At 53.4% G+C, this 27,540-nt stretch overlaps 1 protein-coding gene and 1 long non-coding RNA gene across 9 annotated transcripts in view; one reads left to right on the forward strand and one right to left on the reverse strand.

Moving 5' to 3' along the window:
* The window catches only part of LOC140410367 (KH domain-containing, RNA-binding, signal transduction-associated protein 2-like), an 824,701-nt gene that overhangs the window by 425,857 nt on the left and 371,304 nt on the right, over window positions 1-27,540 (forward strand). The gene's annotated exons all lie outside the window — the stretch shown is intronic.
* Window positions 1-27,540, reverse strand: part of LOC140410368 (uncharacterized) — a 295,275-nt gene that overhangs the window by 100,628 nt on the left and 167,107 nt on the right. Inside the window, exon 2 of the long non-coding RNA XR_011940632.1 lies at window positions 1,298-1,465. This is a non-coding gene — a long non-coding RNA (uncharacterized lncRNA). The remainder of the gene's footprint in view (window positions 1-1,297; window positions 1,466-27,540) is intronic.

Genomic DNA, 27,540 nt, shown 5'->3' on the forward strand with positions numbered 1-27,540 from the left:
GTTGTGTTTTCAAGTCCCGCTCCAGAGGCTTTTGTACTGGCTGACACTCCAGTGCAATACTGAGGGAGCGCTGTGGTGTCAGAGGTGTTTAATGAGATGTACAATAAAGGCTTAGGTGAACGCGAAACATTCCAAAGCATTATTTGAAAAAGAGCAATGGAATGCACCCCAATGCCCCTGCCATTATTTATTTCCCTACCTGTGATTGTTGTATTGCTGTCTGTGGGAATTTGCTGTACACAAATTGGCCACAGCGCATCCAACATTACAACAGTGACTATACTTCGGAACTACTTCATGGGCAGGGCGGCACAGTGGTTAGCACTGCTGCCTCACGGCGCTGGGGACCCGGGGTTCAATCCCGGCTCCGGGTCACTGTCCGTGTGGAGTTTGCACATTCTCCCTGTATCTGTTTTTGGCCTCGCCCCCACAATCTAAAAAGATGTGCAGGGTAGGTGGATTAGCCACGCTAAATTGCCCCTTTTAATTGGAAAAGAATAATTGGGTACCCTAAATTTATTTTAAAAAACAAAGAATTACTTCATGGGCTACAGAATTCTTTGGAATGGCCTGAGGTTGTGAGAGGTGCTGTATAAATGCAAGGTTTTCTATATTTTCCCCCATTTTGTGGCCCCAGATTACACCAATAAAATACTATCATTTACTTACAGTCAACATGGTTCTTAATGCAGAAGTTGAAATCTATGTTTGTTTCTGATCGGTTGAAGCTAAAGTGAAATAAATACATTTGCCAATTTTGCAAAAGGTGCTAAGGTGACAACATTTAATTTGTTATATCTTTAATTCTTTTATAAAGCACTGTGCCCTGACAGTAATTATAATAGAATGGTATCACACATTTTGTTTAAATTGATTTTTAAAGGCTAGCCCTTCTGGGCTTTGTTCAACTACTGTTTATTAAGTCAGTGAGAATCTGAATCCTATTATAAAGCCTCGTGATATTGTCACCACTCAGGCGATTGTACAGTTATTCAACAGAAGCCTAGTGGTGCATGTAAGTCAGCATGCACCCGATGCTAGAGATTGACCTTATTGACTCCCACCCTAATCAGTTACAGTACACCATATAATCTAACTCTTCATGAACTCTTTCAGAAGCGCAAGACCATTAGTGCATCATAATTAAGAATGTAATATCCTTCTCTATTATTAGTTGCAAGCAGATCTCATAAAGACGAAATTTCATCGAGCTGTATCCGATTTACAGAACGCAAACAGGTCATTTGGGACGACCGGTCTATGTCGCTCGTTAGGCTCGACATGAGCCTCTTCCTACCTTGCTTCTTCTCAACCTCTCAGCATATCCTTTGCTTCACAGCGCCAGGGTCTCAGGTTCCATTCCCGGCTTGGGTCGCTGTCTGTGCGGAGTCTGCACGTTCTCCCCGTTTCTGCGTGGGTTTCCTCCGGGTGCTCCGGTTTCCTCCCACAAGTCTGGAAAGACGTGCTGTTAATTAATTTGAACATTCTGAATTCTCTCTCAGTGTACTCGAACAGGCGCTGGATTGTGGTGACTGGGGGCTTTTCACAGTAACTTCATTGCAGTGTTAATGTAAGCTTATTTGTGCCAATAATAAAGATTACTTTTATTATTCCTTTCCCCCCTCACCGACTCATGTAGCTTCCTCTTTGTGTTGGTTCCCCATTCTCACCACTTTCTGGGTAAAGACGATTGTCCTGAATTCTCGATTGAATTTATTCATAACAATCTTTTTATTCATGGTCCCCCCCCCCCCCCCCCGGAAGTGGAAACATTTTCTCTCTGTTTGCCCCATCGAACCCCCTCATCATTAAGATGCCAATCAGGTCACTCCTCGGCCATCTCTTTTCCACAGAAAAAGAGCAAGTTTGATCTTTCCTGATCGTTTTGTTATCATCAGATTGATTATTTTTTTTTTGCATCTTCCCTTTTTAATTCATTTTTGTAGTATGGAGACCTAAATAAACTGGACACAATGCTCCAAATGGGCTGTAAACAAGTTTAACATAACAGGCCAGACTTTTGCCACCGAGATGGGAAACAGGAGTTGGGCCTGTTTCTGGGTCAGTAACCTGCCTCTGGTGGGAAACTGGCTGTAGTTCAGATTTTCATGGGCCCTTCATTGGGATGGGGATGGGTTTCCTACCCAGTTAAGATTGTTGAGGGGGTCAGATAAAGGGTGAAACTCATCCAGAGACCTGTGGCAGCCATCACTGAGGCTGCTGGTTGGCCAGAGGGAGCAGGTTTGTGCCAAAGACTTCCATGGAACCACAGAGAAGCAAGATGTCACAGGGGGGCATCTCATTCTTCTAATCTCCAGAGAATATAGGCCCATTTCTACTCAATCTCTCCTCTCAGTACAAAGCGCTCATTTGAGGAATCAATCGAGTGGATCATTCTGCCAGCTTCAGCGGCTGCCCAATGTTGCACTGAACCAGAACAGGCAAGGTGTCCATCACTCGCTTCTCCTGGCTGACTGGAAATTAAGCCATCCTGACCAGTTGCCTGAAAAGCAAGGCTGGGATTCTCTGCCGGCGTGATTCTCCGTTAAGCCGGCTCCCGGGGGTTTCCCGACGGCGTAGGGCTGCCCCACAATGGGAAACCCCATTGACCGGCCGGCGTAACGGAGAATCCCACCGGCTGGTCGGGGCTGAAATGTGCAGGGCCGAGAATCACGGCCTAAATGTTTATAGAAATTGGCCAGTGTTTTTCAACGCAATGAGCGAGGTATCGATTGAAACAACAACATATAAAAGGACTGAACATAAGATCAGAAGAAATACGAACAGGAGTAAGCTATTCAGCCCCTCATATTTGCTCCACCATGATCATGGCTGATCTGATTTAGCCTAACTCCAATTACCTCCCTGTCCCCATAACTTGCCTCTCTGAGGGGGTGGAGTGTGAGGGGGTGGAGTGTGAGGGGGTGGAGTGTGAGGGGGTGGAGTGTGAGGGGGTGGAGTGTGAGGGGGTGGGGTGTGAGGGGGATTGGGGTGTGAGGGGGTGGGGTGTGAGGGGGATTGGGGTGTGAGGGGGTGGGGTGTGAGGGGGATTGGGGTGTGAGGGGGTGGAGTGTGAGGGGGTGGGGTGTGAGGGGGATTGGGGTGTGAGGGGGTGGGGTGTGAGGGGGTGGGGTGTGAGGGGGTGGGGTGTGAGGGGGTGGGGTGTGAGGGGGTGGGGTGTGAGGGGGTGGGGTGTGAGGGGGATTGGGGTGTGAGGGGGTGGGGTGTGAGGGGGTGGGGTGTGAGGGGGTGGGGTGTGAGGGGCTGGGGTGTGAGGGGGTGGGGTGTGAGGGGGTGGGGTGTGAGGGGGTGGGGTGTGGGGGGTGGGGTGTGAGGGGGTGGGGTGTGAGGGGATGGAGTGTGAGGGGGTGGAGTGTGAGGGGGTGGAGTGTGAGGGAGTGGAGTGTGAGGGAGTGGAATGTGAGGGGGTGGGGTGTGAGGGGGTGGGGTGTGAGGGGGTGGGGTGTGAGGGGGTGGGGTGTGAGGGGGTGGGGTGTGAGGGGGTGGGGTGTGAGGGGATTGGGGTGTGAGGGGGTGGGGTGTGAGGGGGTGGGGTGTGAGGGGGATTGGGGTATGAGGGGATTGGGGTATGAGGGGGTGGGGTGTGAGGGGGATTGGAGTGTGAGGGGGTGGGGTGTGAGGGTGTGGGGTGTGAGGGGGTGGGGTGTGAGGGGGATTGGGGGGTGAGGGGGTGGGGTATGAGGGGGTGGGGTGTGAGGGGGATTGGAGTGTGAGGGGGTGGGGTGTGAGGGTGTGGGGTGTGAGGGGGTGGGGTGTGAGGGGGATTGGGGTGTGAGGGGGTGGGGTGTGAGGGGGATTGGGGTATGAGGGGGTGGAGTGTGAGGGGGTGGAGTGTGAGGGGGTGGAGTGTGAGGGGGTGGAGTGTGAGGGGGTGGAGTGTGAGGGGGTGGAGTGTGAGGGGGTGGAGTGTGAGGGGGTGGGGTGTGAGGGGGTGGGGTGTGAAGGGGTGGGGTGTGAGGGGGTGGGGTGTGAGGGGGTGGGGTGTGAGGGGGTGGGGTGTGAAGGGGTGGGGTGTGAGGGTGTGGGGTGTGAGGGGGTGGGGTGTGAGGGGGTGGGGTGTGAGGGGGATTGGGGTGTGAGGGGGTGGGGTGTGAGGGGGATTGGGGTATGAGGGGGTGGAGTGTGAGGGGGTGGGGTGTGAGGGGGTGGAGTGTGAGGGGGATTGGGGTGTGAGGGGGTGGGGTGTGAGGGGGTGGGGTGTGAGGGGGTGGAGTGTGAGGGGGATTGGGGTGTGAGGGGGTGGATTGTGAGGGGGCGGATTGTGAGGGGGTGGGGTGTGAGGGGGTGGGATGTGAGGGGGTGGGGTGTGAGGGGGTGGAGTGTGAGGGGGATTGGGGTGTGAGGGGGTGGATTGTGAGGGGGCGGATTGTGAGGGGGTGGGGTGTGAGGGGGTGGGATGTGAGGGGGTGGGGTGTGAGGGGGTGGAGTGTGAGGGGGATTGGGGTGTGAGGGGGTGGATTGTGAGGGGGCGGATTGTGAGGAGGTGGGGTGTGAGGGGGTGGGGTGTGAGGGGGTGGGGTGTGAGGGGGTGGGGTGAGAGGGGGATTGGGGTGTGAGGGGGTGGAGTGTGAGGGGGTGGAGTGTGAGGGGGTGGGGTGTGAGGGGGATTGGGGTGTGAGGGGGTGGAGTGTGAGGGGGTGGGGTGTGAGGGGGTGGGGTGTGAGGGGGTGGGGTGAGAGGGGGATTGGGGTGTGAGGGGGTGGGGTGTGAGGGGGATTGGGGTATGAGGGGGTGGGGTGTGAGGGGGTGGGGTGTGAGGGGGTGGAGTGTGAGGGGGTGGGGTGTGAGGGGGTGGATTGTGAGGGGGTGGATTGTGAGGGGGTGGATTGTGAGGGGGTGGATTGTGAGGGGGTGGGGTGTGAGGGGGTGGGGTGTGAGGGGGTGGAGTGTGAGGGGGTGGATTGTGAGGGGGTGGATTGTGAGGGGGTGGATTGTGAGGGGGTGGAGTGTGAGGGGGTGGGGTGTGAGGGGGTGGATTGTGAGGGGGTGGGGTGTGAGGGGGTGGGGTGTGAGGGGGTGGATTGTGAGGGGGTGGGGTGTGAGGGGGTGGATTGTGAGGGGGTGGATTGTGAGGGGGTGGATTGTGAGGGGGTGGATTGTGAGGGGGTGGATTGTGAGGGGGTGGGGTGTGAGGGGGTGGGGTGTGAGGGGGTGGAGTGTGAGGGGGTGGAGTGTGAGGGGGTGGATTGTGAGGGGGTGGATTGTGAGGGGGTGGATTGTGAGGGGGTGGAGTGTGAGGGGGTGGGGTGTGAGGGGGTGGATTGTGAGGGGGTGGATTGTGAGGGGGTGGATTGTGAGGGGGTGGATTGTGAGGGGGTGGGGTGTGAGGGGGTGGGGTGTGAGGGGGTGGAGTGTGAGGGGGTGGATTGTGAGGGGGTGGATTGTGAGGGGGTGGAGTGTGAGGGGGTGGAGTGTGAGGGGGTGGGGTGTGAGGGGGTGGATTGTGAGGGGGTGGATTGTGAGGGGGTGGAGTGTGAGGTGGGTGGGGGTAATGATGGGCTGAGGGACTGTATGCAGACAGGGGATTCTCATTTGGTGCTGCGCCTCTGACCTGGCACGGCGCTTCCTCCCTGGCACGGCGGCTCCTCCCGGCTGGCGGCTCCTCCCGGCTGGTGGCTCCTCCAGCGAGGTCCAGAGCCCTCTGCTGGTAGACGGTAAGGGGGTGCAGCTCAGGTGATCCACCTCCAGCTCTTGTATGCTCCCTGTGATTGTGAGCAGTCTTGCCCTGTGGGGGGGGACTCAGGATTAGGCGGTCATCAGCAGGACGTACACACGTTAGCACCATTATCACTAGGTGGGGACACTCGGACCCACGCAATGGCACCTCTCCATGGGGGGGGGGGTCCACATGTGTCTCGGGTGCAATGTGGTACCCCAGACCCCCCCCCCCTGCGTGGGCAGGGGGGGAGGGGGGGGCGTTGCCCGGGGGAAGTCTCGGGGCACTTACCCTCTCAGCCCTCGTGAGGTCATGTAGTTTCTTCCTGCACTTGTCTCCCAGAGCGGGGGATGTGCCCCACAGCGCTGACCGCCATGCCAACCTCTGCCGGTAACCACCCTCTGGGGAAAAGGATGGCCCTGCGGTCTTGCACTGCGTCAGCAGTGTCTCTAGGTCGCTGTCCCGGAAGCGGGGAGCGGCACGGCGGGGCTCAGCCATTTCCAGACTTCGGGGCCTGTGTGCCGATCGTGCACTTCGTATGACGCGGCGTCATCCTGGCGTCGCGCGATGACGCCGCTGCTCTGGCAACACGCCCACCACGTTTCTCACAGCTGCTGGCCCCTTTTCTGCCCCTGAATCGGTCGCGGCGGGCGCCGTTTCGCGCCATCGTGAAACGCGACGGCGTTCATTACGGCGCAGACACTTAGTCCCGCGATCGGGGTATCGCGCCCTAAGAGTTTCTACAGATGTGTGAAGAGAAAGAGATTGGTAAAGACAAATGTAGACCCCCTACAGACAGAAACAGGGGAATGCATAATAAGGGACAAAGAAATGGCTGAGCAATTAAATACATACTTAAGTTCTGGCTTCACAAAAGAGGACACAAGTCAGATACCAGAAATGTTGGAGGCGGATAATCTGCATCCCAGAGTGCTTAAGGAGGTGGCTCTGGAAATAGTGGATGCATTGGCGGTCATCTTCTGGGATTCTATAGACCCTGGAACAGTCCCTGCAGATTGGAGGGGAGCTCACGTCTCTCCAAAATTCAAAAAGGGAGGGAGAGAGAAAGCAGGGAATTATAGACCAGTAAGCGTGTAATAGTGAGGAAAATGCTTGTATCCATTATCAAGGAATTTATAGCGGAACGTTTAGAAAGTAGTGGCAGGATCAGTCAGCATGGATTTATGAAGGGGAAATCATGCTTGACAAATCTGTTGGAATTCTTTGAAGATATAACCAGTACAGTTGACAAGGTGATGTGGTATATTTGGACTTTCAGAAGGCATAAGAGATTATTGTGCAAGATTAAGGCGCATGGGATTGGGGGAAATGTATTGAGGTAGATAGAAAACTGTTTGGCAGAGAGGAAACAAAGAGTAGGAATTAATGGTCCTTTTCAAATTGTCAGGCAGTAACCAGTGGGGTACCACAGGGATCGGTGCTGGGACCCCAGCTATTCACAATATATATTAATGATTTGGATGAGGGAACAAAATGTAACATCTCAAAGTTTGCAGATGATTGGGTGGGAGGGTGAACTGTGACGAAGATGCAGAGAACCTACAGCATGGACAGGTTGGGCGAGTGGGCAAACCAATGGCAGATGCAGTATAATTTGGATCAGTGTGAGGTTATTCACTTTGGAAGCAAAAACAGGAAGGCAGATTACTACCTGAATGTTGTAAATTGGGAGAGGGAGGTGTGCAGCGGGACCTGGGTGTCCTTGTGCACCAGTCACTGAAGGTAAGCATCGGTAAAGAAGACGAATGGTATGTTGGCCGTCATTGCGAGAGGTTTCGAGTACAGAGGCAGGGATGTGTTGTTGCAATTATCCCGGGCCTTGGTGAGGCCACACTTGGAGTATTGTGTGCAGTTTTGGTCTCCTTCTCTGAGGAAGAATGTTCTTGCTCACGAGGGAGTGCAGCGAAGGTTTACCAGACTGATTCCAGGGATGGCGGGACTGTCATATGAGGAGAGATTGACTAGATTAGGATTGTTCTCGCTGGAGTTCAGAAGAATGAGGGAGGATCTCATACAGACTTATAAAATTCTAACAGGACTAGACAGGGTAGATGTTCCCAATGCTGGGCGTGTCCAGAACCAGGGGTCACAGTCTGAGGATTCAGGGTAAACCATTTCGGACAGAGATAAGGAGATACTTCTTCACCCAAAGAACATAGAACATACAGTGCAAAAGGAGGCCATTCGGCCCATCTAGTCTGCACCGACCCACTTAAGCCCTCACTTTCCCCCTATCCCCCTAACCCAATAACCCCGCCTAACCTTTTTGGTCACTAAGGGCAATTTATCATGGCCAATTCACCTAACCTGTTCGTCTTTGGACTGTGGGAGGAAACAAGAGCACCCGGAAGAAAACCACGCAGGCACGGGGAGAACGTGCAGACTCCGCACAGACAGCGACCCAGCGGGGAATTGAACCTGGGACCCTTGCGCTGTGACACCACAGTGCTATCCACTTGTGCTACCGTGCTACCCTTAATCCTCACCACAAAGGAGTGGTGAGCCTGTGGAATCATTACGACAGGAAGTAGTTGATGCTATAACATTGAATAGATTCAAGAGGCGGCTAGATATAGTACTTGGGGTGTATAGGATCAAAGGCTATGGGGAGCAAACAGGATTAGGCTATTGAGTTGGATGATCAGCCATGATGGTGATGATGGCGGAGCAGGCTCGAAGGGCCAAAAGCCCTCCACCTGCTCCTATCTTCTATGTATCTGTACAAGGGGAAAGCCAGGAGGACTGTTTCAATATTGAGCCAAATGGAGGTAAGGTCCTTCCTCAACCAGTCTCTTATAAACTTAAGATGAGAGGCTAACTGGTACAGTCTAATATTCGGAACCCCAGACTTCCCTTGGAACTTGGGAGCTGTAGCTTGGTAAACTTTGGACAAAGCTTCTTTTATTCTAAATAAACAAGCTAATCATTCCATTAATCTCCTTTAAGACTCTAGCAGATAACAAGATTGGCAACATCTGCAAGGGATACAGTAAGCGAGGCAACACGTTCATCTTAATCAAAACAATCCTCTCTGGCCATGATATCGGCAGGAAGGAGCAATGTGTCAAGTCCCACATAATAGATGCAATTAACTGAGGAAAATGTGCCCCCTCCAGTGTGTTGAAAAGTGGCGTTAATTGCATTGAATGGGGAAAATTCTGCTAGGTGCGATATTCCTACTAATTCTCCTCAGCCCCTCAATTCTCCCACTGGCATAGCTTCCGAATTTGTGGAATTTATCTTCTAACCGGAGAAGGCAGTAAATCTATCCACTACATCAATGATCGCTGGCACAGAAACATCCGGCCTCGGCACAAACAACAGCATATCGTCAGCATAAAGCATGATCTGGTGCTGCCTCTTCCGACTGCACAGCCCAGGTATTAAGGGATCCCGTCTATTAGCCTCCGCTAAAGGCTCGGCAAAGTGAACAGTTAGGGACAGGATGCAGCCCTGCCTAGGCCCTCTCTGATGACCAAAATTCTCACATCCATAACCATTCGCAAGCACTGCCGTCAAAGGCCTTTTGTACACCTGAATCCATTGACATATTCCTCACCCAGCCCAAATCTCTGCAACATATAAATTAAATATAGAATCATAGAACCACTGCAGTGCAGAAGGAGGCCATCCAGCCCATTGAGTCTGCACTAGCCCTCTGAAAGAACACTCCACTCAAACCCCTTACCTGCCCTATCCCAATAACCCCTTAACCTAACCTAAGCATCTTTGGACTCTAAGGGGCAATTTATCATGGCCAATCCACCTACCCTGCATATCTTTGGACTATGGGAGGAAACCGGAGCACCCGGAGGAAGCCCACGCACACACGGGGAGAATGTGCAAACTCCACACAGTCACCCAAGGCCAGATTTCAACCCGGGTCCCTGGCGCTGTGAGGCACCAGTGCTAACCACTGTGCCACCGTGCCGCCCCACGATGGGTAATTCCACTTCGTCCTATCAAAAGCTTTCTCTGGATCCAAGGAGATCACGAACCCATCCAACATCCGCTTCTTGAAAACTTGGATCACATTCACTAGCCTCCTGACATTATTACTAGAAAACTGACCCTTTAAGAATCCAGACTGGTCCTCCCCGATGATCATCGGGAGAACTCCCTCTCACCTACCCGTCAATACCTTAGACAACACTTTCAAATCAACATTCAAAAGTGAAATTGGCCTATAAGGGGTGCAATCCTCCGGGCTCTTGCACCCCCCCCCCCCACTTCACAATCAGGGAAATATTCACTTCCCGGAGCATCGGTGGCAGTAGACATGTCACGAAAGAATGATAGTACATACAAACTAATGGATGAATTAACAGGTCCTTAAATTCCCTGCAAAACGCACATCCAAAACCATCTGGCCTAGAGGCTTTCCCTGGCTGAAGCTCTCTAATGGTCACAGCCATCTCACTTTTAGAGATAGGAACATTAAGGGCCAACGGTTGATTCGTGGACTTCCAAGACCACAAAACTGGCGCCGCACCTGGACCGACTGTTGAGGGGCTAGCTTGGAACGCAATTGATTCCAATGAGAAATGGTGCCGGGTTCGCGATTAACACTCAGGAGGCTGACAAGCTGCAGCCACATAGACACATTTCACACCCCACACACACCATCCCAGCCAAAAAGATGGCACTCTTTATGCTGGAGCGTGCCCATACTGTTGATGGGTTGGCTGGGGTCAGAGAGCACGTAGGGGGGGCAGCCTGGGGGAACACTCATACGACCCGTGGCATTAAGTTCACAGTGGGCAGTCGGTGGCGTGCACAGCTGCATGGCTGCCTTGCAGGCTGTGGCAATGGTGTTCCATGCCCACCCACCCCGAGTCCAAAGCCCACCTCCAGGCCACCCCCCCCACTATTCCCCCCGGCCATGGCAGAAGCCCCCGGCCAGCGGCACAACTGTCAGCAAACTATGGCGATGTTGGACACTTTCCGTACCCCCTCTCTCTTCCTCAGCAGCCACGGCACCTGTTTCACGATTTGCAAAAGCACAAGTGAACCTCGCCGCTAGGAATTCCCCCCCCCCAGTGGAGGCAAAGAACGGCGGAGGCCCCGGAGAATACTGGGTCAGTCCCGCTAATGATATGCCAGTGCCGTTTACTGTATGTGCGAGTGGAATGCATTGACACTGCTGTCGACGCACCGGAGAGCTGCGATTTGGTGTGAAACCGGCGCTGGCCACCATTTTGGCGTCAAAACGTATTCTCCGCCCAATCGCGTTTCACGATTTTGGCGCCGGCTGGTGGAGAATCCCACCCCTTATTTTTAAATTGTGCCCCCATTTCTAAATTCCCTCACAAGAGGAAACATCCTCTCAGCATCTACCCTGTCAAGCTCCCTCGGAACAGGAAGATAGGAACAGAGAACGTAGGAGGACGAGTAGGCCATTCAGCCCTTCAAGCCTACTCCGCCGTTCCATATCACCACTGATCTGTTTCAAACTCTCATTCTTCTAATCCTTAAGTGTACCCAATCTGCTCGAGCTTTCCTCATTAGACAACCCCTTCAAACGTGGATGAAACTGAGTTAACCTTCTCTGAGTTGTGCTCCATATATCCCTGCTTAGGTAAAGACGCTAAACCTGTACACAGTAGTCCACGTATGGTCTCACCAAGGCCTTGTACAGTTGCAGCAACACGTCCCTACTTTCATACGCTACTCCTTGCAATAAAGGACAAAATTCAATTTGCCTTCCTAATGATTTGCTGTACCCGAGCACTAGCTGGTGGAATGCATTCATTACTTGTACGGGCGATGGTAAGGATATACCGAATCTGCGGCACAGATTCGCCGGGACAACACAAAATCAAAATACGACAGATTCTGGAAATCTGCAATAAAAACAGAGACCGCTGGAAATGCTCAACAGGTCAGGCAGCAACTGTGGCGAGAGAAACAGAGCTACTGTTACAGGTGGATGGCTTTTCAGGCCAGGTTTGAAATATCAGGGTGAAGTTTTAGCTTTCAGTGGGCGGTGGGTAGATGTAGAATTTCACACAGTAAGACTACGCGCTGGTTCCCTGGCTCTCAGATCATTTTCCCACAGGCAGAATAGTGGGATGGGAGGGAAGTGGCAGGGATACCAACCCACAGGCAGCAGGTAGCCAGTTGACCTTGTTAAAGGCCTTTTAAAGCCTATTGTTCAGGGCCGACTGGAATTTACTCCGGAGAAGATGGGGAACAATGCAGATTGCTGGAGGCAGGTTCCTGGCAGCAATTCTGAAGGCTGGTGCTCTACACAGGCTTAGAGGCCCTGAATACATTTCAGGCTTCAGCTCTAGTCACAGGCCACCCTGTGAAGATGATCCTTCCTCCCATCATCCCCCATTGCCCCTGCACACACAATGGTAACATGGCTGCTCCGTCTCTTATTTATTTTAAATTTGTAGAAGTCGGATGTGGTAATATGCCTATGGGGTAGATGTTAGTCGGATAGTGTGCGACCTCCAACCAGCAGGTGGCAGCGGTACAGACACACCATGCGGTTTCTGAACCAAGGTCATGGAACCTGTGATATAAAGGGGAACACATCCGACCATCTTCAGAAGAAGATTGAGAGGGTAATAAGACGTACATGTGAATGGTCAGTGCTAGGTGCAATTTCCAGAGGAGTAGTGAGCAGACTCCATGATAATGTGCTCTGTATCAGATTGCTATCTTATCACACGAGACTCAATAAAAGATTCTGATTTGGACAAGTCGAAATGTTTGGAGAGTTCCTTCATCAAGTACAAAGGACCAAGCATAACATTGGAGAGATAGGCGAGTGTCATCTTGGGGCACCCGCTCTCTTATGTCACAAATCCAGCTTCTGAACCAACTCATCCTCATTAATTGCACCGTCACTAAAACTGTCCATTTCCACGTTTGTCTGACTTGGCCAGTCTCAATTCATCTGCCACTGAAACCCTCATTCATGTCTTTGTTGATATGCCTTCAATAAGCACACGACGAGTGATGAATGTAACTGAGGCTTTAATACACTAAACAGCTAGCCTCCTGGCCGCTGGTCCCGAACTGGGGCGGAGGCGGAGACTAGCCACCTTTATACATGAGCCCGAGGGGAGGAGCCACAGGTGGAGCCAGCCGGGACAAGCGCAGGCATGTACAACACAACACAATGCAACAGAGTAGTTTACCACATTCACCCCCTGTTTAAAAAAGAGTCCGGCGGGGGTGAAGTTTTCTTAAAGGTCAAGTCTGTCGGGGGCTTTGACCTTCCGCCGTGATCGCCTCAGTCCCGACTGTGGTGTGGGCACCGGTGTCGAGATCTGCGCGTCCGGGAGCGTGTTGTCCTCTTCTTCACCCAGAAGTTGATTCGACGAAAGGGGGGTCGGTGTATGGGCGGAGGTGGTGGTAATGGTCGCCGGTGGGCCTGCGGGTGCTAGTTTGTGAGGTAGGTGGGCAGGGATGGGGAAAGACGGTGTAGGATCAGGGGTGGTGGTGCTGATGGTCGCTGGGGAGCCTGCTGGTGCCAAATCCCGACAGGAGACTGCGTCCTGTCGCCCGTCCTGGGTGCCACATAGGCATATTGTGGATTGGCATGGAGGAGCAGGACCTTCTCGACGAGGGGGTCAGATTTATGACTCCTCGCATGCTTCCTGAGGAGGACGGGCCCTGGGACTGCCAGCCAGGACGGGAGCGAGAGCCCGGAGGTGGATTTCTTGGGGAAAGCAAACATACGTTCGTGAGGGGTCTCATTGGTGGCAGTGCACAGGAGCGACCGGATGGAGTGGAACGCATCGGAGACCTCCTGCCAGCGGGAGACTGGGAGGCTCCTAGACCGTAGGGCCAGGAGGACGGCCTTCCAGCCCGCCGCATTCTCCCTCTCCACCTGTCCGTTACCCCGGGGGTTATAGCTGGTTGTCCTGCTGGAGGCGATGCCCTTGCTGAGCAGGAACTGACATAACTCATCGCACATGAAGGAGGAGCCCCGATCGCTATGGATGTAGGCGGGGAAACCGAACATGGTGAAAAGACTGTGCAGGGTCTTGATGACGGTGGCAGAAGTCATGTCAGGGCATGGGATGGCAAAGGGGAATCGTGAGTACTCGTTGAGGAAGTACACGTTATGGTCAGTGGAGGGGAGGGGCCCTTTGAAGTCGATGCTGAGGCGCTCAAAGGGGCGAGAGGCCTTTACCAGGTGTGCTCTGTCGGGCCGATAGAAAGGCGGTTTTCACTCCGCGCAGACCTGGCAGTCCCTGGTCAAGGTCCTGACCTCCTCAATGGAGTAAGGCAGGTTGCAAGCCTTGATGAAGTGAAAAAAACAGGTGACCCCCGGGTGACAGAGGTCATTGTGGAGAACCCGGAGTCGGTCTACTTGAGCGCTGGCACATGTACCGCAGGATAGGGCATCTGGGGGCTCATTGAGCTTCCCAGGTCGATACAAGATATCGTAGTTGTAGGTGTAGAGCTCAATCCTCCACCTCAGTATCTTGTCATTCTTGATCTTGCCCCGCTGTGTGTTATTGAACATGAAGGCAACCGACCGTTGGTCACTGAGGAGAGTGAATCGCCTGCCGGCCAGGTAATGCCTCCATTGTCGCACAGCTTCTACGATGGCTTGGGCTTCCTTTTCAACAGAGGAGCGTCAAATTTCGGAGGCATGGAGGGTATGGGAGAAGAAAGCCACGTGCCTGCCCGCCTGGTTGAGGGCAGCGGCCAGAGCAAAGTCCGACGCATCGCTCTCCACTTGGAATGGAATGGACTCGTCCACAGTGTGCATCGTGGCTTTGGCAATATCTGCCTTGATGCGGTTGAAGGCCAGGCGGGCCTCAGCCGTCAGCGGAAAAACAGTGGATTTCATAAGTGGGCGGGCCTTGTCCGCATAATTGGAGACCCACTGGGCATAATACGAGAAGAACCCCAGGCATCGTTTCAGGGCCTTGAGGCACTGGGCGAGGAGGAGTTCCAGGAGGGGGTGCATGCAGTCGGGGTCGGGCCCTAGGACTCCATGTTCCACGACGTAGCCGAGGATGGCCAGGTGGGATGTGCGGAAAACGCGTTTTTCTTTATTATAGGTGAGATTCAGGAGTTTAGCCGTGTGGACGAAGTGCCGGAGGTTTTCGTCATGGTCCTGCTGGTCATGGCCACAGATGGTGACATTGTCTAAGTACGGGCAAGTGGCCCGCAGCCCGCACTGGTCAACCATTCGGTCCATTTCTCTTTGGAAGACCGAGACCCCATTGGTGACGCCGAAGGGGACCCTGAGGAAGTGGTAGAGGTGGCCATCTGCCTCAAAGGCAGTGTATTGGCGGTCCTCCGGGCGGATAGGGAACTGGTGGTACGTGGACTTCAAGTCAACTGTGGAGAAGACTCGGTACTGCGCAATCTGGTTGACCATGTCAGATATGCGGGGGAGGGGGTATGCATCGAGCTGCGTGGACCGGTTGATGGTCTGACTGTAATCGATGACCATCCGGTGCTTCTCCCCAGTCTTGACGACCACCACTTGGGCTCTCCAGAGGCTGGTACTAGCCTCAATGATCCCCTCTCGCAGGAGTCGCTGGACCTCCGACCTGATAAAGGCCCTGTCCCGGGCACTGAATCATCTGCTCCTGGTAGCGACGGGCTTACAGTCCAGGGTGAGGTTTGCGAAGAGCGAGGGTGTACACACCAAGATGGCGGCCCCCATGGGTCGCGCGTGGTGGGTGGCAGTGGCGATGGTGGCGCCCGTGGGTCGCGCATGGAGGTTGGAGGATGCGTTAAAGATGGCGGCCCCCATGGGTCGCCCGTGGTGGGTGGCAGTGGTGATGGTGGCGCCCGTGGGTCGCGCATGGAGGTTGGAGGATGCGTTAAAGATGGCGGCCCCCATGGGTCGCACGTGGCTGCCGAAATTGAAGATGGCAGAGCCCACGGGTCGCACATGGCGGGTGGCGCGGCAGCTGGGGTGGCCCCAACAGGCAGCAGGCAGCGCTGCTGGGCCTAGAAGTTTTAGGTGGAGATCGGGCCTGGCAGGCTTTTGCAAAGTGGCCCTTCTTCCCACAGCCGTTGCAAGTTGCGTTCCGTGCAGGGCAGCGTTGTCTGGAGTGGCTGACCTGGCCGCAAAAGTAGCACCTCGGGCTTCCGGCATTGGCGGGCCACTGCGCGGCACAGGCTTGCGTCGCACCCGGGTCGGATGATGGCTGCACCTATGAGGGTGGCGCGCGGTCGGAGGTATAGGCTTCCATGTTCTGGGAGGCCACCTCCAGCGAGTTGGAGAGTTGCACTGTCTCTGGGAGGCCAAGTGTACCCCTTTCTAGTAATCGCTGGCGGATATAATTTGATTTCATGCCCGCGACATAAGCGTCCCTGGTCAGCAGCTCTGCGTGCTGGGTAGCCGATATCGCCCGGCAATCACAGTTCTGGCAGAGTACACGCAGGAATTCTGCAAGTGATTCCCCCGGATGTTGCCGTCTCGTGGCAAGGAGGTGCCGAGCATACACCTCGTTAACGGACTTCACGTATTGTCCCTTCAACAGTCTTATTGCCTCCGCATATGAGGGGCGTCCCTGATGAGAAGAAAGCCTCTTGGGCTCACCTGTGCGTGGACGATCTGCTTCTTTTGGAGGTCGGTGAAGTCTCCGGTGGAGGATCCGAGGTACGCTTCGAAGCAGCTTAGCCAGTGCTCAAAAGTTTCTGTGGCGTCGGCTGCCTGTGGGTCCAGCTCCAGGCGATCAGGCTTGAGTGATGAGTTCATCGTAAAGTTTAGTGTATTAAATTGATATGCCTTCAATAAGCACACAACGTATGATGAAAGTAACTGAGGCTTTAATATACTAAACAGCTAGCCTCCTGCCCTCTGGGGCGGAGGCAGAGACTAGCCACCTTTATACGTGAGCCCGAGGGGAGGAGCCACAGGTGGAGCCAGCTGGGACAAGCCCAGGCATGTACAACACAACACAATGCAACACAGCGGTTTACCACATTTGTAACGTCACAATTTGATTATTCCAATGCTCTCTTGACGACTTTCCCACATTCTAGCCTCTGTAAAGCTGAGGGAGGTCATCCAAAAATGTGTTGCTCGCTGTCTTAATTCTCAGCATGTCCAGTTTCCCCCGTCAGCCCTTTGCTCGCTAATCTCCTGGTCTAGCAACACTTTGATTGTGACACATTCTTATTGTTTTCGAATCCCTCAGATCTGCGCTCCTCTGATTCTGGCCTCCTGAGTATTCACAACTTTAATCACTCTGGTACTTGTGGCTGAGCCTTTGGTTGCCTGGGCTCCATGCTCTGAAATTCCCTCCCTGAACCTCTCTATCTTTCTACCTCATTTTCCTCCTTTAAGACAAGCCTTAAGACAGACCTCTTTAACCAAGCTTTTGGTCTTCTGACCTAGTATCTCCTTATGTCGCGCAGCACATGCAAACATACAAAATGGGAGCAGACGTAGGCCATACAGCCCTCAAGCCTGCACTACCATTCAATAAGATCATGGTTGATCTGTTTGTGTTGAGTTCCACGTTCCCCATTTACCCCCGATAACTTTTGATTCCCTTTCCTAACAAGAGTCTTTCTACCTCTGCCTTAAAAAATATTCAGTGACTCCGCCTCCACCACCTTCTGAAGCAGAGTTCAAAGTCGGAATACTCTCTGAGAGAAAACATTTCTCCTCATTTCTGTCCTATCAGGGTGACCCCTAATTTTAAAACAGAACCCCTCATTCTGGACTCACCCACAAGAGGAACATCCTTTCCACATCCACTTTGTCAAGATCGTTCAGGATCTTATACACTTCAATCAATTCACCGCTCAGTCTTCTGGACGCCAGTAGAAACAAACCCAATATGTCCAACCTTTCCTCATAAGGCAACCTGCTCATTCCAGGTACCAATCCAGTAAACCTCCTCTGAACCACCTCCAAAACATTTACATGCTTTCTTAAATAAGGAGACCGAAACTGAACACAGTATTCAAGATGTGGGCCGGGATTCTGCAAAAACGCGGCTGAGTGTTGACTCCGGCGTAAACACCCGAGTGTTTCACGCCGACATCAACAGGCCTCTTGGCCCAGCGGTTCTGAAGCCCGTAGGGGGCCAGCACGGCGCCGGAGTGCTCCACACAGCGGCGGCGCGATACGTGGCCCTGCACTGCCGGCCGCAGGTCGCGCATGCACGCGGTGGCCGCTTCCGTGCCGGGGCCCGCGCAACATGGCAGAGCCACACAGCGGGCCGGCGCGGAAGATGGTAGGCACCCCCGGAGCACGCCGGCCCGCCGATCAGTAGCCCCCGATCGCGGGGCCTGGTCGTCATGGAGGCCCCCCCCCAGAGTTTGGTGCCCCCGTGCCCCACCAGGACGGCCACCACAGCCGCGAGTCCGAGCTCCCGCCGGGTGAAACCATGTTAGAACCACGCCGGCGGGAATTCGGCTGGTCGACCGCGATTCAGGGGCCTCTTTCAATGGCCCCTGACCGGCGCCAATTATCCGATCGTCGGAGATTCGCGTCCCGGCGTTGGACCCAATCGTGGTGTTGGCGTGGAGGCTCGGAGAATCCTGGCTGTGGTCTTCATACCCTGTATAACAGAAGCATAACATCTTTACTTGTGCGTTCAATTCCTTTCGCAATAAAGGACAACATTCCATTAGCCTTTTTCAAAACATAAATTCAGAGTACCCAATTCATGTTTTCCAATTAAGGGGCAATTTAGCGTGACCAATCCACCTACCCTGCCCATCTTTGAGGTGTGGGGTCAAACCCACGCAAACACGGGGAGAATGTGCAAACTCCACACGGACAGTGACCCAGAGCCGGGATCGAACCTGGGACCTCGGCGGCGTGAGGCAGCAGTGCTAACCACTGCACCATGGTGTTGCCCTCCATTAGCCTTATTAATTACTTTCTGAACCTGCGGACTAACATTTTTGTGACTCATGCACTGAAACACCTAAATCCCGCTGCACCTCAGAGTTCTGCAGTCGTTCTCTGTATAGGTAATATTCTGCTTTTGTATTCTTCCTGAAAAAGTGAACAACTTCACATTTTCCCACATAAGACCCCCCCCCCCCCCCCCCCCCCCCTCACCCTTGCCAGTTTGTTGCTAGCCCATGTTTCAGCCTCAATTGAGAGAGCACACATGCTGACTGGAAAATTGCAATTAGCCTGTGTAGAATATGGCCCTTAAACGTAGCTAATTGGCTTTCTGCTACTTACAGGCAGGCATCCATCATAACCTCCCCCCCTCATGCACCACCCAACCCCCAAATCCAACACCGAACCCCCGCTCCTACCTTCCTGAAAACTGCCTGGAGACTGGGCAGTGGCGGGAGAGCAGCAGTCCGACTGGTAGCAGGAAACTGTGGCCCATCTCCACAGACAAGTGAAGATTCAGCCCTGTTTTTTTCTCTCTCCACAGATGCTACCTGACCGGTTGGGTATTCCCAACATTTTCTGTTTTCATCCCAGATTTCCAGCAACTGCAGTGTTTTGCCTTTTGTATTTATAGTTGTGTAACATTTCAGACAGGTGGCAGGAGAGAGGCAGAGGCAATGCTTGCTGATGAAGAATAAAACAGCAGTGTACAGCTGCCATGCTTTGAGATTTTGGGTAATTTTGGGTTGCCATTCATTTAAAGGGGTTAACTCCAAGACATGCCAACTGGTTGGGAAAGCATATAAACCCAAGAGACAAAATGGCTACAAGTATTGAATTTTCTGTATTCCATTTCAGTTTGAGACACTGAGGTCCAATAATGCACTTGAATCCCTTTACACATTTAGGTGGTGAGTGTGTGGGTGTAGGGTTTGTGGGTGGATGGTTGTGTGTGTGTCTGAGCGTGTGTGCATGTTCATTTGTGTATGGGTGTGCATGCATGTGTGTGTAGAGTGCATGTGTACACATGGATGTGTCTGTTTTTGCATATCTGAGTGTGCGCTTGTGTTCATTTGTGTGTATAGGCGTGTATGTGTATGTGAGGATATGAATGTGTGTGAGGGTGTACGTGCATGGGACAATGTGGGTGAATGATTATGTGTGTGTGTCTGAGCATGTGGCAGCACGGTAGCACAAGTGGATAGCACTGTGGCTTCACAGCGCCAGGGTCCCAGGTTCGATTCCCCGCTGGGTCACTGTCTATGCGGAGTCTGCATGTTCTCCCCGTGTCTGCGTGGGTTTCCTCCGGGTACTCCGGTTTCATCCCACATTCCAAAGACGTGCAGGTTAGGTGGATTGGCCATGATAAATTGCCCTTAGTGACTAAAAAGGTTAGATGGGGTTATTGGGTTGTGGGGATAGGGTGGAAGTGAGGGCTTAAATGGGTCGGTGCAGACTCGATGGGCCAAATGGCCTCCTCCTGCACTGTATGTTCTATGTGTGTATGTCCGTGTGTGAGCGGGCCAGTGTGTGAGTATGTATATCTGTGTGTGAAAGTGAGCATATGTGTGAGAGAGTGAGCATGTGCATGTGTGAGTGCATGTGTGTGTGAGTGCATGTGTGAGTGAGTGTGTGTGTGTGAGCACATACATGTGTGTGTGAGCGTCTGTGTGTGTGTGTGTGTATGTGAGCATGGGTGTGTGAGTGTGCATGTATCTGGATGTGTGTGAGCATGAGTGTGTGAGAATATGTGTGTGTGTGTGGCTGAGTGAGCATTTGCATGAGTAAGTGTGTGAGCATATGTGTGTGTGAGTGTGCATGCGTGTGAGTGAGTGTGTGAGCATGTGTGTGTGACAGTGTGTGTGTGAGCATGTGTGTGTGACAGTGCGTGTGTGAGCATATGAGTGTGAGTGAGCATGTGTGGGTGGGTGTTATGTGTGTGTGAACATCTGTATGTGTGAGTGAGTATGAGCGCATGTGAGCATGTGTGTGAGTGAGTATGGGTGAGTGAGTGTGTGAGCATCTGTGTGTGTGACTGTGTGTGTGAGTGCGTGAGCATCTGTGTGTGCGTGTGTGAGCACCTGTGTGTGTGAGCATCTGTGTGTGTGACAGTGTGTGTGTGAGTGCGTGAGCATGTGTGTGTGTGCGTGTGTGTGAGTGAGTGTGTGTGAGCATTTGTGTGTGTGACAGTGTGTGTGTGAGTGCATGAGCATCTGTGTGTGTGACAGTGTGTGTGAGTGCGTGAGCATCTGTGTGTGTGGCAGTGTGTGTGAGTGAGTGTGTGTGAGCATTTGTGTGTGTGACAGTGTGTGTGTGAGCATCTGTGTGTGTGACAGTGTGTGTTAGTGAGTGTGTGTTAGTGAGTGTGTGTGAGCATCTGTGTGTGTGACAGTGTGTGTGAGAGTGTGTGTGAGCATTTGTGTGTGTGACAGTGTGTGTGTGAGTGCATGAGCATCTGTGTGTGTGACAGTGTGTGTGTGAGTGCATGAGCATGTGTGTGTGTGAGTGCGTGAGCATCTGTGTGTGTGAGCATATGAGTGAGCATGTGTGGCTGGGTGTTATCTGTGTGTGAATATCTGTGTGTTTGAACATTGTGTGTGAGCATATGAGTGTGTGAGTGTGCGAGCATGTGTGTGAGAGTGATTGTGTGTGAGAATCTGTGTGAATATGTGTGAGTGAGTGAGCATGTGTGTGTGTGTGTGTGAGTGAGTTTGTGAGCATATGAGTGTGCGAGTGAGCATTTGTGAGTGGGTGTTATGTGTGTGTGAACATCTTTGTGTGTGTGTGTGTGGCATGTATGCCAGAAGAATCTGATCATCAGTCCAGTTTATTTTATTGGAGGACACAACATACGACCCTTAAGCTTTCAGCTCAGGTGTCACCCCTGAGCTTCTTCAGGTACTAAAGTCGAAACATTTTGTAAATGGTAAATGTGGCGAATTTTGATTCACTGGGATTAACTCAAGCAGAGAAGTGAGAAAAATAACATGAGCAGTCTGGTTGGATGCTGAGCTGAAGCAAAGGCAACAACAGAAGCCAGGGATTTGCTTTGGGTTTTTTTCCCCTCTTTCTTAAGTTGTTATTTTGTGCACACTGTGCTGTCGAGTGTGATTTGGTGTTATTTGTCTTACATTGATTCACTTACATCCCTGTTGAATAGGTCACTGTGCTTGTGTATCTGAGGGCATGGTCAAAAGGAATGCTTTAATTTGAAGCTAATTTTGAATGTGGTTATGCTGCCAGCTTGTAATAGGTTCCTCTGTATTAGATATTCTGTGTGTTCAATCAATTTAGTATTGGCAAGAGTCTCAGCCAGGATTTTTCTAACACCGGTTTAATTGAATGACGGTGCTGGGGAATAATCAGTGAACGGCTCGGGTGAGAAAGTATTTTAGCAACTGATGTTTACATGAGTCTGCTGCGGTGGGATTAGAAGCTGGGTCCCCAGAGGATTACCCTAAAGCACTGTGATGCACTATCAATTACCACAAAGACGAGAGTAGTGGAATAATCGAGGCTTTATTGAGCAAAGATGTGGTGCCTCCTGTAGCTGGAACCAGAATGGCTGCAGCACCGGCGAGCACACACATTTATACTCCGCCTACTGGGCGGAGCCAGCAGGCAGGGATTTACCCATGTACCTCTACTATACGGGCAGTGCCGTAATACATGTAATCGTCCAAAGATGTGCGGGTTAGGTGGATTGGCCATGCTAAATTGCCCATAGTGTCCAAAAATTGCCCTTAGTGTTGGGTGGGGTTACTGGGTTATGGGGATTAGGTGGGGTTACTGGGTTATGGGGATAGGGTGGAGGTGTTGACCTTGGGTAGGGTGCTCTTTCCAAGAGCCAGTGCAGACTCGATGGGCCGAATGGCCTCCTTCTGCACTGTAAATTCTATGATAATCTATGACAACTAGTGGTGACTACCACATTCACCCCCTGTTAAAAAAAGAGTCCGGCGGGGGTGGTGGAAAACATTACAAGTTAAGTCTGTCGGGGGCCTTGACTTTCCTCTGCGATCGTCTCAGTCCTGGTGGTGATGTGGGTGCCAACTTGGTCACCTGCGACTCCGGGAGCGTGTTGTCCTCATCTTCATCACCCCTGAGTGGAACCAGTGAGAGGACGATTTTACTGGGGCGGGGGCTGCGGTGAGGTTCGCTGGAGGGTGAATGGCGCCGGGGTGAATGAGGCAACTGGGGGACGGTGGGGGGGGGGGGGGGGGGGCGGTGTCAGGTCGTGGGTCGTGGGTGAGGATCCAGCGGGTGCCAGGTCCCAGAGGGAGACTGTGTCCTGGCGCCCGTCGGGGTGTGCCACGTAGGCGTACTGTGGGTTCGCATGTAGGAGGTTCTTTGACCAAGGGGTCCGACTTATGGGTCCTCATATGCTTCCGAAGGAGGACGGGTCCAGGAACTGTCAGCCATGTTGGGAGCGAGACCCGGAGGTGGACTTCCTGGGGAAGGCAAACACACGTTTGTGAGGGGTCTCATTGGTCGCACTGCAGAGGAGCGATCGGATGGAGTGGAGCGTGTCGGGGAGGACCTCCTGCCAGCGGGAGACCGGGAGATCTTTAGACCGCAGGGTCAGCAGGACGGCCTTCCAGACAGTGCCGTTCTCCCTCTCCGCCTGCCCGTTTCCACGGGGATTGTAGCTGGTCGTCCTGCTCGAGGCGATGCCCTTGCTGAGCAGGAACTGACGCAGCTTATCGCTCATAAAAGAGGATACCCGATCGCTGTGGATGTAGGTGGAGAAACTGAACAGAGTGAAGATGCTGTGGAGGGCTTTAATTACCGTGGCAGAAGTCATATCGGGGCCTGGGATGGCGAAAGGGAACCGGGAGTACTCATCGACCACGTTCAGAAAGTACGTGCTGCGGTCGGTGGAGGGGAGGGGCCCTTTGAAGTCCATGCTGAGGCGTTCAAAGGGGCGGGAGGCCTTCACCAGGTGCGCTCGATCTGGCCTGTAGAAGTGCGGCTTGCACTCTGCGCAGACCTGGCAATCTCTGGTGACGGTCCTGACCACCTCAATAGAGTAGGGCAGGTTGCGGTTCTTGATGAAATGGAAGAACCAGGTGACCCCCGGGTGGCGGAGGTCATAGTGGAGAGCCCAGAGTCGGTCCACTTGTGCGCTGGCACATGTAACGCGGGATATGGAGTCAGGGGGCTCTTTGAGCCTCCCCGGGCTATACAAGATCTCATAATTATAGGTGGAGAGCTCGATCCTCCACCTCAAGATCTTGTCGTTTTTGATCTCGCTCCACTGTGTATTATTAAACATAAAGGCAACCGACCGTTGGTCAGTGAGGAGGGTGAATCTCCTGACGGCCAGGTAATGCCTCCAATGTCGCACAGCTTCCACAATGGCTTGGGTCTCCTTTTCGACAGAGGAGTGCCGAATTTCAGAGGCATGGAGGGATCTGGAAAAGAAGGCCACGGGCCTGCCCGCCTGGTTGAGGGTGGCGGCCAGAGCTACGTCCGATGCAGCGCTCTCCACCTGGAAGGGGAGGGACTCGTCGACCGCATGCATGGTGGCCTTGGCGATGTCTGCCTTGATAGGGTTGAAGGCCTGGCGGGCCTCAGCCGTCAGGGGAAAAACTGTGGACTGAATGAGGGGGCGGGACTTGCCCGCATAATTAGGGACCCACTGGGCATAGTAGGGGAACAACCCCAGGCATTGTTTCAGGGCCTTGGGGCAGTGGGGGAGGGGGAGTTCCATGAGGGGGCGCATGCGGTCGGGGTCAGGCCCTAGGACTCCATTTTCCACGACATAGCCAAGGATGGCTAAGCGGTTGGTGCGGAACACATATTTCTCCTTATTGTAGGTGAGGTTAAGGAGTTTGGCGGTCTGGAGGAATTTTTGGAGGTTTGTGTCGTGGTCCTGCTGATCGTGGCCGCAGATGGTGACATTATCTAGGTACGGGAAGGTGGCCCGCAGTCCGTACCGGTCAACCATTCGGTCCATCTCTCGCTGGAAGACCGAGATCCCATTAGTGACGCCGAAAGGAACCCTAAGGAAGTGATAGAGGCGGCCATCTGCTTCGAACGCAGTGTATTGGCTGTCCTCCGGGCGGATGGGGAGCTGGTGGTAGGCGGACTTCAGGTCCACTGTGGGAAAGACTCAATACTGCGCAATCTGATTGACCATGTCAGGTATGCGTGGGAGGGGGTACGCGTCGAGCTGCGTGTACCGATTGATGGTCAATGACCATCCTGTGCTTCTCCCCAGTCTTTACTACTACCACTTGAGCTCTCCAGGGGCTGTTGCTGGCCTCAATGATCCCTTCCCGCAGAAGACATTGGACCTCCGACCTGATGAAGGTCCTGTCCTGGGCACAGTACCGTCTACTTCTAGTGGCGACGGGTTTGCAATCCGGGGTGAGGTTCGCAAACAGGGAAGGTGGATCGACCTTAAGGGTCGTGAGGCCGCAAACGGTGAGGGGGGGTAGGGGTCCGCCGAATTTTAAGGTTTGGCTTTGGAGATGGCACTGGAAGTCCAGGCCGAGTAGCAATGCAGCGCAGAGGTGGGGGGGACATAGAGCCGGAAGTTGCTGAACCCTACGCCCTGAACGGTGAGGGTCGCGATGCAGTACCCCCGGATTTCCATGGAATGGGATCCTGAGGCCAGGGGTATTTTCTAGCTGACTGGGTGTACCGTGAGGGAGCAGCGCCTTACCGTAGTGGGATGGATGAAGCTCTCTGTGCTCCCGGAGTCAAAAAGGCAGGTCGTCTCGTGCCCATCGATCTTCACCGTCATCGTCGTGGTCGCGAGGTTGCGGCGCCAGGACTGATCCAGGGTGATAGAGGCGAGCTGCAGCAGATGCTCGGAGGTCCTGGGCTGGTCAGCGGTGGTGGAGGTAGCAGCAGGCGATGAACGGCCAGACGAGCAGGGGTCCTGAGATGCTGTCCAAAATGGCGTCGAAGATGGCGGCGCCATGGGGCGCACATGGCGGGCGACATCAAAGATGGCGGTGCCCACGGGCCTCAGGTGGCTTGCAGTGAAGAAGTTGGCGGCGCCCACGGGCCGCACGTGGCTTGCGAAGGGGAAAATGGCAGCGCCCATGGGTCGCGTGTGGGGGGTGTAGGAACGCCGGGCCTGGAAACAGCGGTGACCGACCGGGCCTGGCAAACAGAAACAAAGTGTCCCTTCTTCCCACAGCCATTGCAGGTCGCGCTCCTCGCCGGGCAGCGCTGCCTAGGGTGTTTGTTTTGCCCGCAAAAATAGCACTTGGGGCCCCCCAGAGTTGGCTGGCTGCCGCGCGGCGCAGGCTTGCGGTGGGCTGGAGTCGGCAGCTGGTGGGACCCACGATGCCCACGAGGGTGCCGCGCGGTCGGGGGCGTAGGACTGGACATTACGGGAGGCCACTTCTAACGAATTAGTGAGCTGCCTAGTTCCCGCAAGATCAAGCGTACCCCTTTCCAGTAGCCGCTGGTGGACGTACGCAGACTTCATGCCCGTAACGTAAGAGTCTCGAATTAAAAGTTTGGTGTGCTGGACTGCCGAAACTGCCTGGCAGTCACAGTTCCTACCTAGGATGTGCAGGGCCAGCCAGAGGTCGTCCAGAGACTCCCCGGGGAGTTGCTGTCTCGTGGCCAGGAGGTGCCTGTTGTATACTTGATCGACTTGTCGAACGTAATGCCGTTTCAGGAGCTCCATTGCTTTGGAGTAGGTGGGTGCATCCCGGATGAGAGGAAAAATGTCAAGGCTCACCCGTGAATAGAGGACTTGGAGCTTCTGCGAGTCCGAGGGTTCCTCAGCGGCTGTTCGGAGGTACCTTTCGAAGCAGGCTAGCCAGTGGTCAAAGGCGGACGTAGCGTTGGCTGCTTGAGGGCTCAGCTGCAGGCGATCAGGCTTGATGCGGAGATCCATCGTTCAAAAAAATCTTTGCTCAATAAATTGATGCACTATCAATTACCACAAAGACTAGAGTAGTGGAATAATCAAGGCTTTATTGAGCAAAGATGTTGTGCCTCCTGTAGCTGGAACCAGAATGGCTGCAGCACCGGCGAGCACACACATTTATACGCCGCCGACTGGGCGGAGCCAGCAGGCAGGGATTTACCCATGTACCTCTACTGTACGGGCAGTACTCGTGGTGACTACCACACATTGTATTACTAGTCCAGTGACAATACCATCACGCCACTGTCTCCCATAATCGGCAGTGTGACAGGTGTCACTGTTGCCTCTTGAGTCACAAGGGTCCAAGTTCAAACCGCACCCCAGGCTTGAGTGCGAAGGTCTAGGCCGACATTGCAGTGCAGTACTGAGAGAGTGCTACAGTCAGAAATGCTGCTTTTCAGATGTCCTTCTGCCTGCTCGTGTAGATGTAATTCATCCAGTGGCAGAAGGGGGGGGGGGGGGCGCGGGGGGAGTTATTCCTGTGCAATATGTATCCCTCAATCGGCATCCAAAAAAAACATATTAGGCTGGATTCTCCGGTCCCCCAGCCGTGTGTTTCTCGGTGGCGCGCCGTTCACTGGCGGCGGGATCCTCTCTTCCCGCCACTTGCCAATGGGATTTCCCATTGAAGCCACCCCACGCCATCCGGAAACCCATGGGCAGGGGTGCACTGCCAACGGAAAGAGATAGTCCCAACGGCCGGAGATTTTCGGATTTTATCTGTTCGTTATCACAAATGTTTATGTCTGTTTTGGGGAGCTTGCTGTGTAAGGTCGCCGTGCTTCTCCACACTGACTCCTTTTTAAAAGTACTGTCTTGGCTGCGAAGCACTTTGAGATGAAGTCCAGTGATCACAATGTATAAATGCAAATCTTTCTTTCCTTTTCACCCAGCTTCTGAAGTTAATAGCCAAGCCAAAACGTCAACTGATGGCCAATAAATACATTTTCAGAATGTTTCACTGGCCAAGAGCAACAGTTACCTGTTTTTTCCCTCTCTCCCTTTCTAATCCTGGGCATGAAAGTCAATTGTAATCTGCCCCTCCTCCCAACCCTTACCATCTGGGCTGAGGATATATTGATAGGCGCAGACCAAGATCAAACCTTGGTTAAACCTTGGTCGAATCAGCATACTTCTGGTCTC

This window comes from Scyliorhinus torazame, chromosome 4 (genome assembly GCF_047496885.1).
Source record: "Scyliorhinus torazame isolate Kashiwa2021f chromosome 4, sScyTor2.1, whole genome shotgun sequence".
NCBI lineage: Eukaryota > Metazoa > Chordata > Chondrichthyes > Carcharhiniformes > Scyliorhinidae > Scyliorhinus > Scyliorhinus torazame.